The sequence below is a fragment of the Dromaius novaehollandiae genome, chromosome 13, assembly GCF_036370855.1.
Source record: "Dromaius novaehollandiae isolate bDroNov1 chromosome 13, bDroNov1.hap1, whole genome shotgun sequence".
Taxonomy (NCBI): domain Eukaryota; kingdom Metazoa; phylum Chordata; class Aves; order Casuariiformes; family Dromaiidae; genus Dromaius; species Dromaius novaehollandiae.
Window position 1 is genome coordinate 10963372 of NC_088110.1, and position 16154 is coordinate 10979525.

General features: G+C 41.8%; 1 protein-coding gene across 1 annotated transcript in view; it reads left to right on the forward strand.

The window, feature by feature from the left end:
- Positions 1-16154, forward strand: part of VSTM2B (V-set and transmembrane domain containing 2B) — a 557754-nt gene that overhangs the window by 267902 nt on the left and 273698 nt on the right. The gene's annotated exons all lie outside the window — the stretch shown is intronic.

The window sequence follows — 16154 nt, forward strand, 5'->3', positions numbered from 1 at the left end:
GGGATGGGCTCAGGAGGACTTTACAGGGCGCGCGGCCGGGCAGGGCGAGGGGAGGGTGATGCAGTCGGAGCAGGTCAGATGCACTGCCGGGGTCCACCGAGCCACACCGGGGTGGGTGACGGGGGGGCTGAGTTCTGGGGGTGCCGTCTGGAAGCTGGGATGTTAAACCCAAATCTCCGGTCATTCCCATTAATTACTGAGGAAGTCACCAATGCTGCTGTAGCACTTTGAAATGAGTATAGAAGAAAAGAAATCTCAGGGAAGCCAGTGCTGCTGTTCAGGGTAGGTGAGCCGCTGCGAGGGGCGGCAGGCGGTGGCCTTTCCTGGACCGCCTCTGCGGGACGCGCGTGCTTCAGAAGGCATTCGGTACGAAAATCACTCCAAACAGCCTAATCCCTTGCTCTGCTATTGAGTAAATATTATTGCATCTGAAGATGAATGCGAGAAAAGAAATGTCATTTTTTAAAACTTAAGTTTATTTGTTTCTGCATGGTAAAACCAACGCAGCTAGATTACTTAGGTTAGGGGCTGGTACCTGACTTCATATTCCTCTTTACTTTTGTATAATTGAGCTACACTGAGAGATTGCTGTCCAAGCTGTACTGGTGTATGTGACTCAGCTTGCCAGTTCCCTCTTCTCATGAAAGCATGGCAACGGTCACCTTTGCCTTTTCTTTACGAACAAGCCATATTGGGTTTTATTTAAATGTTAGTTTTAACCAGAAAAGGAAAAAAAGCTCTGATACTATTGAAGAGAAATTGGCTTTGCAATAGCTGGGAATGAAACGCACGCTGTAATAAGTGGAAAAGCCAAATGTTTATGCCGAAATACCTGGGAGGACCCGAGCGCTGTGGGCAGGCCGGGGGCGGGGGCGGCTCTCGCGGCGGCAGCGTGAGAGTCCTGGCGCCCTTCGCCACCCGCCCGCGTCGCCCTCCCCGGTAGGGCCACGATTTGCAGAAATGCTCAATTAGTGATAAATCTGTTTTAATTCCTTTGGATTTCGTTGTAATAGCATTAATCATGATGAATTCTTTCTGCGTTTAAAGAAATCAATTGTCAATTAGCTTTTATGTGGAATTACGCGTTGGGTTTAGCCCTCAGCTGGGCATTACGGCGTTATTTGACAACCGCGTTATTAAAACGTACAGTGATTTGCTTTTACTCTAATCTGTCTAAAAGCCAGCACAAATTTCAAAAATAATATGAGCTTTGGATTTATAATTAGTGCGTGTTTTATTAGGAACTGTTTTATAATGCAGCGTTACTGTTCAGAATTAATTATTTTGTGTGAAGAAAATTTAATTAATATATTATTTACAGGCACCAGATAGCTTACCTACTTTTTTCACAATTGCTTGAAGAATAATGGCTGTATTCACAAGATTAAATAAACAGATAATCATTCCAAAGTAAATAGGCTTGATTAAATAATGAATGGCTGAAAAAATATTTTACTTTCAAAACAGTGGTCCAGTCCCTGCAAATTTGTATTACTGGATGTAACCTTGCTCCCACTGGGTCTGGAGGTTGGTGCTGTTTTGCAGGACTGGCCCAAAGTTTATTCAGTCCTTTCCATAAGCAGATTACGTAACGTGTCGACCTAGCTCAGCTAAGCCGGTGAGGCAGTGGTGCCTCCGTGCGCAACACGAGCAAGCAGCAGTGCTACACGAATGGTGCGTTATTTTCTAGCCACTTTGATTAAAGGCTACACGTTGGCTGTAGCTGGGACAACTTCTTTTTAAAAAGAAACAGTTCAAAGAGATTAAATTAAGCCACGATGGATATGAGCTAATCTCATTACTGCAGTTAAATTTTAGAAAAACCGGGGGAAGTTCATGGTATTTCTGGTACTTCTGGTACTTGGGGTAGAAGGGATCAGAAGATTATCCAAAGAGTGCCGTAAAAATGGAAAAAACGGTGCAAAGGCAAACAGTACCCTGTGCTGCGATACGTTCTCTCTGGCTGGTGGGAATATCAAAGATCGTCCTTATCTCGCCCAGAGGTATTTATCAACCATAGCTTTCAAGACAGAGCAGCCAGGTACCAATAACCTGAAGTACACGGCAGTTTTAGAAGTCTGTATTCAGGTTTGAAACCTGTTTGCTCATGAGGCGTGTCCTCACGGGCCCTTTCCTACCTCGTTTGGGGGGTGAAAGCGGCCAGGTACTGGCGCTGCAGCGGCTGCGCTCTGCGGGGGCCGTCGGTCGCTGCTCGAGCCTTCGGGCTCCGCGTCTCGGAAATCGACGGGAGACCAGTCTGTATAAACCTTGGCCGTATTACATCAGGCTCTAGAAATATTTTTACACCGAAATTTCCACAGTAGTAATAGTAATAGCCTCACCAGTAACTGTCACCCGCTATGTACAGGGTACTTTATTCAGAGAGCCCTGAATAAATCTGCAGAACTCTGTTGCTTCATCACAGACTCACAGAATGAAAGGCAGAAACAGCAAGACTAGAGTCATCTTTCCTCTGGGTTTCCCCTCCCGGCTTCCCATGTTCATGGGCTTCAGGCTCAGCCTGGAGCGCTGGGTCCCAGAGCCGCAGGGGACCTTCCGCTATGGATTTCCTAGTCCCCTGTTACACTGCCTGTATCGCTCCGGCTTGCACGCGTTCCGAAGCAGTGATACCTTGCGTAAACAAGTCTTGCCTTTCTTTTAAATTTGTTGTTTGTTAATTTATTTGTTGTTAGTTTTAGAGATAATCCAAATGGTGCACTTGGAGAGAGAAGTACCCTGCTATCAGTATCACAGGATTTGACAGGTAGCTGAGCAGAGTCTGTGTTACAGCAGGCTTCATCCTGAATCTGGAAAGTTGTCCTGTGCTCCTTCAAATGTGTCTTTAAAAGAGCAATAACGCTTTGAGCAGTGTTGGTGAGTGTGTGTGCGCCCGCAGCCTGGTAAAGCGCCTCCCGAGCATCTCCCCCGCCACTGGCACTGCTCCTCGGGGCTCGTCCGAACGGCGTCCACCAGCTGGGAGAGCCGAGGGGCTAAATCCTGCGCGAGCAGACCACATAGCCTGCTTCTAACATATGTCCTTTAGGTTTCTGTTACTTACTTCTCTTGCTGTGCTGTTCTAATCTGATTTCTACTGCATGATACATCAGTTTAAAATAGTTTAAATTCTGGTCAGTCACTGATCAAATGTATTGGCGCAGCTGGGAGGTAGGTGCAAGTCTGTAAGGAATCTGTAGACACTGTGACCCTCTATGTTGTACTGTCTGGTGGTGGGTTACGTGACCTTAATCGCTTTAGTTGTTCAGGTTATCCATGCTGTTCTGTAAGTGATTGCATTATGCATATTGCCGTTCCTTCTTCAGACTGCTGCTGAAGTTAAAATGGTCATGAGTGAAAGAACAGTATCTCCTCTACAGTGAAAAAGTCTTCTCTACAGCTGCAGAGGACTGCGCCTAGAGTCGTATCTAAATAGTAGTTATGTCATACCTAAGCTATCTCTTACAGCAGAAAGAAAATGTCTTTTAACCAGCACAGCTGGAAAATATCATGTACAAGTGTAAGCATGAGTTGGATATGTTTGCAGTAAAGTGAACATCAAACGATTAGTACATAAATGAAGCAGAAATAAGTTATGCTGCTTGTGGAGGGGTTTCTGTGGTCCCACTGAAGGACATGAGCCGGGGAGTCAGAGTAGAGACGAGCAAGTGACAAGCTCATCTTGCCCTAAAAAAAATAGGAATCAAGAATAATGTGACTCTCCCAGAGTGACTTAGAAGAGTTTTAGCAAAAACAACAATTAGTTGTCAAAAACATCCCTAAGCCATGACTTTCTGGTGTAGTTTCCAAACTTCAAAGCAGTCTGTCATTCGGGAGTACACACTGCTGCGCAACTGGGATGCAGCTGAGAAGATAATAGTAATAGCAGAGGTTAAGATCCTTAGAAGAAAGTATTTTTATAAACATTAGTTAATTGAGTTGCTAAAGATAATTCTAGGCAAGGACTTTGGTCTTCTTTAGTTGTAATTTATTTCAGAACAGAAACATGAAGAGATAAATGTGGATGTTTCCAAAAACTGCACAGGAAACCAGATGGCTTTGCAACTAGATCTAAAGATTATAATATAGAGACCAAATACTTTCAATGTTTGGATATCTTTTTCTCATGGAGATTAAACTGATACTGATAAAATGAGTTATAGAAGGAAATGGAGAAAACTGTTTTGTATTGTCCAAACAAATACGAATCAGCTAAAAAGAATTCCCTTAAAGCTCCCTCAGGGAAAGACAGCAGAAAAGCAGCACATAAGAAGCTGCCAAAATTGTTAATAGATTGTATCTCACCTGGGAGAAATACACTGAAGATAGATTGCTGATGAGTGAAAGACAGCTGAAAACCACAGCACGAGGCAGTTTCTATTGTGCCAGAGCTTTGTGGAAGGTAAATGGAAGGGAAAATGGCTTAAGTGTCATGAACATGAGGGGAAGAAGTGCAATCCCAGATTCAAGAGATTTTCCTTCACGGATTGCTAAATCTTTCCTAGCGAAGGAACCGAGGCTGCGATTCTGGCCGTGCTGTCCTCCGGTGGGATCTTGGCATTTTGGCATTGAGGAAACTGCGGTTCATTAACGCTTGTGCGCATTCATTTTGCCAGTTAGGGCTGAAGCACCATGGCACCATTGGGTTTAATTAAAAAAAAAAAAAAAGCTAGATTTAGGCCACCCTTGTGCCCGTAGGATGACACACCTCCTCGTGTGCTGTATGCTTTGATTGCAACAGTCTATTTCATGCTGACTTAGATCTCTTTGAAAATATTATGCTTCTGTTACAGAAAAATACTGGATTAAGACAATATTTTATTTATAGATTGGTGGGTTTTGGATGTAAAGCCTGTCTCACTGTGTAACAGGAACATTTAAAATGGCTTTAGAAGAGGGCATACAGAATCAGCAAACATACTGTCTTTGCATAGGATCTTAGGCTGAACCAGTTCTATTTACATGCAAATAGCTAAAACATGGTTGAAAGACAGTTACACTTTGAGTATCGCACTCTTCCAACTTTTTGTAGGATTGCTCTTTCCTTATCACTAGGTAGCTTCACTATTTTTACTTTTACTCATGTCACATCTCTACTGACCTTGCTACTACTACTTAAAACCTGTACTTGTCCTAAGTGAAGAATAGCTGATTGCTTTCAGTTGTATCAGCTGAGGCTGTTATCATGCTTCCGCCCCATGCGTACTAGGTGGTAAGATCTCATTTCCCTCAATCCCACGCCCTTGCTCACCTTTTCTAGAACTTGACTTACTCTTGTCATCCCCTCCTGGAGTCTCTGCAATGGTACCGTGTCTTCCTTGAAATGTATGGCTCCATGTGAAACTCATGGGAACTAATATGAAGGATTGTCTGGAAGAAATAGGAATCTGGTATTCCTATTTTTGCATCCCAGTTGGATATTTGCCTTTTTTAGAGCCGTATGACATTGTTGATTTGTTTTTAGTTTGTGAGCAACTGCAATCCCAAGATGCTTTTCCAAGGAATTATGCTACACACACAGTTGTTTCTCATCTGCATTTGCACGGGAGCTTTTTCTCGTGAGTAGAGCTTTGCACTTGTTCTTACCGAATTGCATCCAATATTTTTTGAATCATTATTTTTTCTAAATGGTGGAGAATGTTTTGAGTTTTAAACCTATCTTTTAAGATGTTGGTGTCCTTTGCTAATTTGATTACATCCTCAAATCTAGGAAGCGCGTTTTCTATTCCACTACTCAAATCACTATTGAAAGTACTGAATATTGACACAACCCAGACTTGAAACTCTCACTTGCCTCTTTCTAGCATCTGGTGAAGGTAATTTATGGCAGGCAGTGATCAGTAACTACTCTTTAAGGACAGTCTTTTAGTGAGTTCACCATGCTTTCATCTGGACTTTGTTTCCTTGACTTGCTGAGAAGATCACGGCATCGAAATTTTCACTAATACTGATAAAGCCTCCTTTCTTACTCCCCCTAACCCATAACCACAAGTTACTTCCTTGCAAAAAGAAATTGGACTGTGACTCCATGATGTTACCACTCATCTTCCATACAGTGAAATCTTCCCTGTTGATCAATCCCTATGGTTTGCACCGGGATTTCGAGTGCAACCGAAGTGGGGGGCCCGCAGCCGGTTAGTGCCCTCCCAGGGCAGAACTTGTGGGGTGTCATTCCTGGCCACCGGAAAGGCTAATGGATTTGCTATCTACAAGGGAGCAGATAACCTGCTGGAATAAGTGGAAGTATGTTTGCCTGGGCAATAAAATGAACTGAAAAGGTAGAGGGGAGAACAAATTTGGAAGATAAATGGCGCTGGCAGTGGCAACCTTTAGTGACCTCAGTGGAGCAGTCTAGATATTACAAGAAATTCAGGCAGGAGCAGGTTGATGATTTATAGACTGTGTCAGAATTGCCCAAATCTGTGGATATGAATTATAAGTAAGGACAGATTATCTGTCAAAAGATGAACCTGTCTTCAAAAAAAATGTTTCTTAAATATGATTGGCAGAAGGTGAGATCTTAGTCAAATGAAATGAAAAGAACTCATCAAGAGTAACTCTTCCAGCCAGTTATATAGGAGAAGTGAGTAGGACAAGTGGTAGGAGTGGCACTGTGATTACAGCTTAAAAAATTGCATAGGACAAATGTCCAGTTTACCAAAAGCTGCTATAGAAAATACCCTAGGAAAGATGAAATGAGTGCATTTTAAATCTGACATATATGTGTTTTTGTATATATATGTATATAGGTATTTTTCTTTTCTGAATACCATAAAGCAAGAATTTGTCTGCCAGATACGTAATGTTGATGTGCTTTAAGAACTAATAGCTATTTTTTATTTAGTTAAAAGCAACATGAATGTGGTCAAGTATAGCTGTTAAGAGAGAAATGTCTTTATTTTGTACTGCAGTTTCAACGAAATGCATTAAAAGAGCTGGAGAGAACAGTAAATAGTGACTTTGCTTTCTCAAAACATTAACTCCAAATAAAAACAGGTAAATCCAAACATATAGAGAAAATCATATTGACAAATATATGCAGTCCTTTTATCAGGTAGTCAGAATTGGTGTCATTATCGGAAAAGAATAGTTGCAATGCCAGGATAGGTATCAGGTACTTTAATGGGAAATGTATGAGACAAATCTTGTGGTTTTTGTTCTAATTGAAGCAAACCCCAGTTGGCTTTAGACCTTTAGGATATTTTCAGTTCTATGCAAACTTAAAGAAAAGCTACTGAAACTGCTGATATGTTAGTATTTAATTCAAAATCACAGCTTTTGTTGGAAATGAAAATAGAGGAAAAGCTGCCTGTGGCCTTTCCCAGCTGAGAGGTGGTTCTGCGTGGAGGGGTGACGGGTTCTGCGGGTGGGATGGCAAACTGGCTCCGTCGCGCTGCCTGGCATCCAGACGGGGAGCTCCATTTTTTCAAATAGCAAAGCTACCCAGATGGAGCTGTTGTCCACGGTCTGCTATACGTGAGGTATGCACAGCAGACGCGGCTGCAAAATTAACAACTGTGCTACTTGCTATCCCCCTCCTCCTGCTCCAGCCACGACAGACTAACAGAAAGCCCCAGTGCCCCTTAGCCCATGAGATAACATTGATCTTATTTAGCTGCTTCTTGCCATTCCTTTAATCTCTTAAAATATAGACATGGGAGGATAATTTCTGTACATACAAAGCCTCTCCACTCGCCCGAAGGCACATATTGAAGTGTTTTACAACATGCTTTTAAGTGCCTGTTTTAACCGTAGAACCTGCATAAATGCATAAACAAACTGCCTGCGCCTGTTAAGGAAATTGTGCATTTATCAGTAGCTCTGTCGATTATCCTAGAGACAGGGCCCTGCGCACCAATAGATCTCTGCAGGAAGCTGGCTTTTTTTTTTTGTGCTAGAAATTAGAGGCTGACATGTATTGCAGTTATTTGCAAATGATGTGACGGCTCCCAGAGGACCGCTCTGAGTTGTGTTAGCCTCCGACGCAGTGGGAGTCCACCACTTTTCACCGACGTGGCTCTTAGATTGCTTGCAGGAGCTTATGTGCCAGACATCTATATATTGGTGATCTTACTATATGATTTTTCATTAAAGCTAACACAAGTACGGGCTCATATTAAGTCCTGAAGCAAAACTATTGTTCGTACTGTTGGCCTTCTGATCCCAGCCCTATTTGTAGGAACACCGCTTTTCTTTGGCGTGGGGGAGGACAAAGGCACAGCGCAGTTGCTGATTCTGTAACTGCCTGGCAAAGGACATCAGCCGTCAGTACGGTGTAATACTATTAAATGTGGAAATTGTCTTCCTCTAGTACTCTACATTCATTTAGGGACAGAAGGGACTGTCTCCCCTGTTTCACATTTCTAGCTCCTGTGAAAACTAGGTTTAAAAAAAAAAGAGAGAGTAAAGTATGTATCTCTGTAATGTGGTTTAATTCCAAAATTGCTTCTTATTTTAAATTTCTAATGCTGTTTAAAAAAATAAAATAAAAAAAATCGTGTGTAGTGAACAGTATGGTATGTTACATTTTGAATACTCATCACTAGAAGAGGGCAATGTCATGATTAATCTCACTTGAGAGGTTATTAAAAAGTTGGTGTAATACTAAATAGTTCCTAAAGAAAATAAAGTCACATTTGTGACATAAACTGGTTGCAGATTGTGTTAGGATAGTTAATGCCGACAGTTCGGTGTTTTCTTCTAGCAAGCCAAGTTATAATCTGTTTCTCTCTCTTGCATTTAGTTAGATGTTAGTCCTACTTGGTATGGGCTGTTATCCAGCCTAAGAGCTGCTCTTGTAAGTCAGAGCAAAGGTCCGCCTAGCTCAGCATCCTGCCTCTGACAGAGGCCATCAGCAGATCCTAAGGGAAGAAGGTGAGAACAGAGCAAGCATATAGTGATATTTCCCTCAGATTTCTTCCTCAACAGTTCCAACAGTTTGCCCCTCCACAGCCAATGCAATCCTGTAATGATGGATTTTTCTTCTATACTTTTGTCCAGTCCCTTCGCATCAGGGTGCCGTAGCAGTGGGTGCCACAGCTTACCCTGCTCCTCGTGTGAAGAATCGCCTCCATTCGTCTCAGTGTTATAGTCTATCCCCACAGATTTTATTCATCAAGGATAAAATACAATGCATTAGCAGTGTTGCAAATTTTCCTTTCCTCTGTTTTTGTGGGTTCACAGTTGCATGCAGTTTATTTTTTTTCCCCTAAAGCCTCAATTAAATCTTCCGTGCTTTTAATTTAAGCCTGTTTATTTCATGACTTACGCCCAGTGGAAACAGCTCACAGCTCTTATTTATCTGTCTGTATATTTGTTCTGAAATAATTTTAAAAGTTTGAAGTGTCGTCATGTCTTCTCCATGCTTTCCAATCTTTCTTCCTATATTTCAGTCATGTAAATCTAAGCATTCTTGTTGCAGTCCGCTAAATACTCTCAAATCGATCCACATTTTTCTTTGTGGCATTTCAAGCTAGGCATCCTGTTCAGCTTATGCTTTATCCGTAAAGAAGAAGGGGTAGGTTTTCAAATCTCCCATAAAACACTCCATCCCAACAGGGTAGCCGTTTTTATCTCTTCCTGGTCCTCTGGACTCATCTTCAGTTTGAGATCTACTATCAGCCCCAGCTCCTTTCCTGCAGAACTGCTACCTAACTGCTACTTCTTATCACAGTACATTGCAGAATTTTAGAGCATTATTTGTTAAGATATATTTTAATTCTAATCCTTTTTCTTCTACATTTGCAGCTCTGGCCAGTGTATCCCCAAATGCAAACTTTCCAGCGCTTGTTCTCCCTGTGACGGCGCAGTCGTCACTGCACGTCCCGGCCAGTACCGGGGCCGGCAGCCTCCTGCAGCACAGGACCTCCCGGTGCTCCTCGCGGTGCCTCTCCCCGCTCCAACAGGGACCCGCTGGCAGTCAATCAGGAAGGAGTGGTTTGGGAGCAGTTGTCCTTTACTGTGCTTCTGTTTATATCACGTTTCTTAATAGACGTAAGACTGTCTTGTGAGATTGTGTGAAAACCTGACGTAAGTTTGATTTCCCCGTTTCTAAGGCCTGTTATCCTGCTGTATGCAAGTGACTGCATGGACGTGGCTTGCTCTTGATAAATCCATGGAGGCTATTACTTACCACCATGTAGTACTCCAGCTGCTTACAAATAAGATTACAGTTTTATTTTGTATTTTAATATACACAAAGTCTGAATTAATACTTTAATAAATCTAGGCATCATCAGTTCTGAAAATTTAGTGTTGGTATAACTGTTCACCTAGGTGACTGCGTGCGTAATAGTACTTGTTATAGCTGCTGTGCTTTTACCATTACTACACAAACGCCGTAAATACAGCCAGCCTTGCTGTAGGCCTCAGTGCCGTCGTCCCTCCATCAACAAATCAGTGCGGTACAGCCAGAAAGTATGGGAATGAGCAAACTGCACCTGTTTGCCCTATTTCTACCCCAGCCAAGGGTTTGATGACGTGCACCTCAAGACAAGGGTGTTACCAGTGGATTGAGGCTCGGAGGTTGAAGTTGACCAAACTGTTTTCAGAAACCACACTGCTTTTGATGTAACTTGTGTGATTTTCTTGCTCATTAGAAGCAGATTGCAAGTGTTTCTGACTTCCTGTCTTATAGCTGATTGCTTTGATAAATTGCTAGATATGTGGAAAGTAGAATTCTCCTCCCTTTAAAATATGAATATTTAAGATTGAGTAATGTTAAAAATAGCTGCTAGTTAACATTTCTCAGTTATGGCCCTCATTTTTCGTAGCATGGTCTCTCCTGGAACCCACCACAGAAACTCGTGTCATCTTCCTGTAACGCTGGGCCAAGGTGAGGGAGGGAAGCTGATGGCATCGCTGCACGATCAGCTTTTGGCATCTGCTTGAACCCCAGCCCTGGGCAGGTCTGGCTTCCTCACTAGGCAGTGAAAAAATCTTGTGGGTCCTTTAAAGTATCCAAGTCAGGCTCAAAATCTCAGTGTCTTTTTGTAGGATTAGCCTTTTACTTCATCTGGCAGAATTAGGTGCCTGACTGAGCTGGGCAGTATAAGCATACCAATGTGCCGAGCCTGATACAATGCAGGCAACGCACCAGTTCTTATACTTGTCCACTTGCTTCAACTACAGGCACTGTGTTGTCTGCATCCATTTGCAAAGGAGAGGGAGAAAGCAATCATATAGTTTTCTTCTTCCGTGACGCACAAGGGAATGATGCACTAGAACTGGTATTTCCTGCATGCAGGAGGGAGTCGTTCATGGGATAGGCTGGACGCAGCGGCTGGAGTCTTCTCTGGCTGCCGTTAGGAGCTTGCTACTGGCCATCAGCACGGCGCTGCGTGGAGGTTTAGCACTGAGTCATACTTCAACATTCAGGAGTTTGGGTCTTCTGGAGTTTCTTGTCCCAGAGATGACTGGATATTTTTCCTTGCAAACTGTGGAGTGGTTTTGCAGATGAGAGGCTGTTAACTCTTTACCTGATTACTCAGATCTGGTAAATCCTGACTGTTCTGTAAAGCACACGTGACCCATGATGGATGATGTTTTGCCGTTGTAGAGAAAGCAAAGCCTTTAACTGGAGAAAGGATGGAGACTATCGCACCTGCACTGCCCGAGAGTCAGTCCTTAAACCTTTGTCTGTCACCAGAGTCTGGTGAAAAAGGTGTCGCTGGCATCTCGTGTTTACAGTAATAGCTGCTGTTTTTGTTCACAGATGCGTTCAATGTCATGGCGCTGCGTTGGTTCTAGATTGAGAAGATTTTGTCCTGAAGTCAGTTTGATGTAATTTAATTAGCAGCTTATTAGCATCTAAACTACAGTTTGGTGGTTCTAGTGGGTTAGAAATCGGGACGTCCGACTTAGCTCTTTTTCTGTGAAGAGCTCTCCAAACAACTTTGGCAAAATCACATATCTCCTGAGCCTTGATAGCCCAAGAGCAAAATGGATGTAAAGCAAGTGTCATTTAAGTTAAATATTAGGAGCATTAAGTAATGCAAGGCCTTACTGCAAACAATTGATACTATATAACAGGAAAAAAATATGCTTTTAAATTAGAAAAAGAGATAAGAAAAATGTGACTGTATAAAAGCCTTGTATTTTTCAAATTCATGTGATAAATTTCAAATGCTTTGAAATTTACTGAAATGTTTTTATTTATAAATCTACTATGTTGTCTGAATTTTGAGAGAAATGAATCACATTCACTTTTCCTTCTGCTTTTTCAAAGATTTGAAAGAGGAAGAAGGAGCAAATAACATCCTGATTTAGAGAACTGTTCTTAATGGAACAGTTCTTGTTCTTTTTCATTTATACGTTTAATTTTTACTTTGACTTATTGTGGGAAAAATATATGCCACACCACAATAGTGCCAGTTTCTCCATTAGCAAGATTGGCAGAAGATGAAGAATATCTTTGCTATGTAACAGGGAACTGAAATATCAAAATGTAAGCATTAATGTAATAGGTCAGTAAAATCAACATTGGGATTAATGATCCTAAATCACAGCATGGGTAAAAAGCTTGCTATCAGTGGTATCCACGACTTGTGGCAATGGAAATTGAGAAGAGTTTTCTTTCTGTGTTAGAAAACTTAGGATATGTATGAGCATATTACTTTGATTGGTTTTTTTTTTTTTTTTTTTTTTTGCAGTTCTGGTGCTGTCTATACTGCAATAGTTGTCTTCAACGACACCCAAAATAGAGCAGTAATTGTAGTTCATGGCATAATTGGAAAATGTGGGGAACACACCTGAACAGCAGGGAGAAAAGGGATGTTGTCCTCCTCATTCAGTACGGACAGTGACATTGGCTTCAGATGTGGCATCTCCACAGCCGTGAGATCTTCCCGTTGGCCAGTACATACGCAGGGTCCCATTAGGATTTTTCTCTGCTCTTGCAGATTTCTGTTTGTATCCTTCTATACTGCTGCTTTCTCCTGAGCCAGTTAAAGGCTGTTATCATTGCCAACTTTATGCAGTAGAGTTGCAAACCCTTGTTATGCCGTTTCCTTCCCCCCCAGTAAGACATCCGAATGCGTCCCAGCACGTGGGCTAATAGCGGAGTTTGCCTGGCGCTGGCACGTGGCCCGAGTTTGTACGACAGCCCGTTCTTCATGCCGCGAGCTTGTGCGCTCTGGAACTACTGTCCTGGGGGTGATGGTGCAGGAGCAAATGGAAGGCTTGGCCTTATTACCTGTGCGGTCAGCAACTGGAACGTTACTTTTAGGAAATTTTACTTTCCTTTATTATTGCATTTCTTCACAGTTTCTCCTGACCTTTGACTGGAAGTTGTATATTGAGCCCTTTAATACTATAAAATCCATGGTGAAAGTACCACAGAGCTTGTAGAAGGACGAATGCACTGGCACTGCTAATTCTGTGGTATTGTAGAGCTCAATCCTTAAATTTTCCTGAATTTCAACACTTGAAAAAAATAAAATAGATGAATCTTTGAATTCCTTTATGTTATAATAAAATTTTTTGCTTTACTTGAAAGGGGACTAATTGTTAGGAGTTTTGTATAGTCTGTGTCTGGGCAGTAAAGCAAGATTTTGTATCAGTTAAGCAATTGCTGAAACTCACGATGTGAAGAGCAGCATCACAGTAACTCCAGCGGCAGGGATCCCCTGGCTGTGCTTTTTCGGGCTGTCCAGACCCGCAGCCCTATCTCTATGTGAAAGGCATGCTTTAGCGATTAACCGTGTGAGCTCTTTGGCGGTATCGGTGAGTCTCACCTAGTGCACACCAGGATCTTGCTGTATGGCTCACAATTAGTTTTGTGCACTGAAATGGCTTAAACAGATGCATTTATTTTTGTTGTAGTTTTATTGCCTCAAAATGTATTTTTTCAGGTGGTAAGGCAGATTCTGTCGATCAATATAAGAATACTAAAATTCTGGTCTTTGAGTGTCCCTTGATGTTTTAGACCCAAATCTTGCAATGACACAGGCACAAATGAACAGATGCATATCCCTTTTTAGGATCAGGGGCTTGGATACAAGTCTATTGTTACAGGGATGCTGAGAGCAAATCTGTTTAAGACATTTTTTATAAGGCCCAGTCCATGTGAGCACCTTTAAGTACAATGACCTAGATACTGAAATAGAAAGTAACATTAAGTATGTTTATGATGGTGACTTTCAGAGTTGTGGTTCCCTAGAATATAATTTTAAAGTGTTTGCAAATGATTATAATTTCAAAATGGTTACAACTGCTGCTTTTAAATTAAAAAAAAAAAAGATCAAACTTTGAGCAGACATTTCTGAACCAAACTACCACAATGTCAGCCCTTAACTAAATACCTGTTAAATATGAGAATATTCACTGCCTGCAGTGGATCTCCTTTCTTGACACCAAACTTAAAGGGAAGGGAGAAAACTGGAGAGTTATACCTGGGAGAACTGCAGATCTCTTGTGCCTATTCTCGGAATATGATTTCCAGAGACACCTGGCAAATAAATGGAACTTACAGCATCTTAAAAAACTGTGATAGGAACAGCAAAAGTGGCTTAAAATTTCCATTAGTATCGTAAGTTGTGATTCTAATCAGATTCATTTATACTTTTTTGAAATGGACTAAATTGAGTGATAGGCATAGCACGTCAATGCAATTATGAATGCAGCACAGGTAGAAGAAATGCACTTTCACATCACTATTTAGAAAGCAGTGCAGCTTCTGTTCAATCTGTGGACTCTTGGGTGATTGTCAAGGATGTCAGGAAGCACCCAAAACTAAACCCAGTTGTGATTTAGTCCCATAGTGGTCTGTAAGTGAAGGATGATGCATCTCCTTGCACACAATGGGCCACTTGCATCTTCCCAGCTGTGTGCTTTGTGCACTAAGGAGTATTATGTTGTTTGTACAGATTCTTAGGATTGTTTTAAAAATCTGAGTGTTGAGCCCCAAGTCCATTATTCTGCCTTGGTGATTTTTTTCTGCGGCCTCCGGTGCGAGTAGTTCTATGCATGTAACAAGGGCCCCTGAAGGCCAGCTGGGGCATAGCTGTTCTGGATTTCCCTGTGTTCACTTCTAAACTCAGAAACTGAGCTGGCCCCTCCTTGCTTTACAGGAGGCGTATTTACTGTTAGAGCAGTTACTTAGTGGTAATGTAAGCAGAGATCCCAAGTAATGACCTGTGAGCTAACGAGACATTTTTAGGATGAGGTAACACTAGCCATATTGAGAGCTAATGAGCAACAGACCATTGCTACTTAAGGAGTTAGTAGGCTTCTTTTCGTTGAAATACAGAACTTGAGGACAGATCCATCCTCTACGTGAATACCAATTACTTAGATACGTTTGCAAACTTCTCTTTCAGTACTAGTTCAGTGTGATTCATTGTACACCTCCCACCCCTGAGAATGCTTTTGTGGACATACTGGACTAAAGTAAAAGCCAAATTTGAGAGATGTGAGATGCATACCTAAGAACTTCTGCAATAGTCGTTTTTTTCCACCACTTGAATTGGCTGACAATAGGTAAGCTACAGTCAATATTCTGATTAATCTATTTAAAACTTCAGCTTTAACCTAGCTGTCATCAGAGCTTTACACTGGGTATAAGGCAAGACATCCCAGCCCCAGGGAATTCTGAGGGTCATATTTTCTGTTTTGCAACTGCCAAGAGCACACAATGCAGCTGAAGACAAAAGCATTTGTGGAATAGCAGTAAAGGACGGGTAAACAGGAAGTAGAGAGTAAGTTTGTTTTGTTTTTTTTTCTGGAAACAACAAACCTTATTTCTCCACCTGTTCTGTGGCTGCTCAGTTGCTAGCTTTGCTTTGTATTGGCAGGACCGATGCTGGTTAAAGACTTACTGGTTTCAGGCTGCATTTGTCCTCCTTGCCTTCAGACAGTATCAAGATAAAAGAAGTTTCAAAGTTTGGGCCTTTACTGAGCTTAATCTATAGGCAATATGAAATAATAATTTTTGCACAAGTATTTGAGTGTTAAAATCTGTCTTATGACACCTTAACCTTTGCTATGTTTAATGTTACAGATTAGTTCAGACAGTGTATTTTTCCACAGTGTGGAAAACTTGAACTTTCCTTTCTATTTCATTCTCAGCCTATTTCTTCTGGAAAAGTGTCACAAGTTTTCCATGGTATCCTAAGAACCTGATCTAATGATTAGATAGGTACAAGATCAAGCCTTACCTAGAA